Source organism: Bos grunniens, chromosome 9, assembly GCF_055505025.1.
Source record: "Bos grunniens cultivar Pamir isolate PY7600 chromosome 9, Bosgru_T2T1.0, whole genome shotgun sequence".
NCBI classification, from domain to species: Eukaryota; Metazoa; Chordata; class Mammalia; order Artiodactyla; family Bovidae; genus Bos; species Bos grunniens.
In genome coordinates this window covers 22,818,894-22,821,281 of record NC_141173.1, presented here as the reverse complement: position 1 = coordinate 22,821,281, position 2,388 = coordinate 22,818,894, and the positions used below count along the sequence as shown (strand labels likewise).

Here is a 2,388-nt window from a genome sequence, read left to right as displayed (position 1 = left end):
CTTGTCTCTGGAAAAATAGTGATCTTGTCCCACAGAAGCAAGAGAAAAATCCAGAGTTTTGACAATAATACCAGGGTTGAGTCATAGGAAATACTGTCCATGTTAGGATAACCCTTCTCTAGGAGTTAGGATCCAATGTTTTCCCATATTCTTTAACACTTTTCTTTCAAATTAGATCTGTCTGAAGAAAGGAAGATTTATCTCTTAGGAAGAAAGATGCTAACAGGTTATTAAATTAGGAAACCAAACCTATTTAATTTGAAGCACGAAGACTGGGTTTAGATATTCAGACCTAGAGCAAATCACTTAGATTCTCTTGGTCTTGACTTCTTTTTTCTGCAATGAAGAAGCAATAAAGTCTCCTTCTCAATGTGGCTCAAGGCTGGAATGAAATAATATACCTGAAGATGTTTTTTTAAACTTTAAAGAGCGAAACAAATACATTACCACTGCAGATAAAAAGCTTTATTGGTATATTATTCCCAGTGATACTTTACAAAGGTACTCCAACATGTTCCATTCTAGGAAAGTAACAGATATTGTGAATTCTTGACAATTGTTTCTTAATCTGTTCATAGTTGAGCAGGATGTGGGTGTGTTCTAGAGAACACTTTATTTTTCCACAATTTCCACATTTGGAAAAACTGCAAAAGAGTTATGGAAAACTGGAGGGGCTCACATGCTGAGTTTTAAACTAAACTGTCTGACAAAAAATGAAATAAATGTAAACCAGTTGTCAGGTTGCACTGTTCAAACAGAAATTAAGATGTTCCTTCTTAAAAGCGAGAGTGAACACTGACTCATGAAGACAACAGCTCTATATATTTACCGCAATCTTGTTAGTTGAAACATTTTCTTAATAGTTCATAAGCACTAATTATTTGCAGTGTCTTATGCAGTTGGTTTATTAATAGTTTATCCTGGACTCCCGGTCCTGCCACCTGGAGCCGGTGCAGGTGTGAGGGGCCGCGGCTCGCCGCTGCCCACCGGCCGGGCATGGTGTTGGGTGCCAGGCCCACCTCGCCTGTTTTGGGGTGCCCAGAAAAAAGGAGGCAGTGATGCTGATGCTGGCAAGCAAGCTGAAGCGGGATGACGGTCTCAAAGAGTCCCAGGCGTCAGCCACAGCCTCTGACTGTGCTTGGCAGGTGTCCGTGAGGGACAGGCTGCTTGTGAAAGAGGTTGTAGAACTTGAAGCCAATTTACCTTGAACATGTAAAGTGCATGTTCCTGATCCAAACAAACTTCATTGTTTTCAGCCAACTGTCACCCCCAGGTGAGGGTTACTACCAGGGTGGAAAAATTCAGTTTGAAACTGAAGCTCCTGATGCATGCAACATGGTGCCTCCCAAAACGGAAATGCTTGCCCGGGACCTGGAACCCCAACATCACAGAGACGGGCGAAGATATGTCTCAGGTGACTGAAAGAACATTCGATCGATAGCACTGGCTGGGCCCCCATGAGGACACTGAAGGCTGTTGTTTGGGGATTAAACTCTTTGTTTACTGATCTGTAGAATTTTGATGATCCACCGACTATCCAAGCTGCGGGACATCATTTGTGGGACAAGGAGGACTTCCGGCATCAAGTGGAAGACTACATTAAGTGCTGCGCCAGATTATACGAGGAGAGGACTGCAGGGCCCTGGGCTGTGGCAGAGAAGATTGCCTCCACCTGAAACCAGAGGGAGCCTCTCCCCAGTCCTCAGCTCCCCTCAGTCCTGCTGGGTCGTCTGAGTCCCATGACCACGTTGTTCTCAGGAAGAACCTCTTCACGACTGCCCATTGTAGCCAGAGTTCCACATAAATGCAGCCAGAACATGTGTCTGGGGTTCTACTGTTTACCTTAACGTGTTTACTTTCTTTGAAACCGGACTGTATAGGCTGTTGATGGGAATGAACTCAGTGTCGAGGCTAGAGCCACTTCTCCCTTCCCCCAGTCAGTCCCGCACAGGTGACGCTCATGTCGCGCTCCGTGTAGCTCACAGATAGGCCAGCAGAAACCCGCTGCAAACTGTGATTGGTGCGAAGCCTCTTAGCTCCGCCCATGAATGTCAGCTGCGCCTAGGTTTCCTGACGCTTCCCAGAATGCAGTCAGTCATTTTCTGCAGATCTCTTAGTGAAATGTGTATTTTATTTACGGTAAGTATATTTGGGAACAGATTTGTAGTTGGTACAATTTAATGCTTTTTTTCTATTCTCATTTAGTTTGTATTTTCATTGTATAGAGCAGACAAAGATGTTGGGTCAAGCAACTATTGAGAAATACAAAGAAAGTACGAAAGGCAAAAAAAAAAAAGTTTAAACTGAGTAGAGACATATGTATAAAGTTATCTTATATTACAAATACCCCCTGAAACTTTTATGTCAAATATTCACTTCCCACCCACA

At 43.5% G+C, this 2,388-nt stretch overlaps 1 pseudogene; it reads left to right on the top strand.

Moving 5' to 3' along the window:
• Positions 1-933: 933 nt before the first annotated feature.
• LOC147365670 (NEDD8-conjugating enzyme UBE2F pseudogene) lies at positions 934-1,841 on the top strand (annotated as a pseudogene).
• Positions 1,842-2,388: the final 547 nt, after the last annotated feature.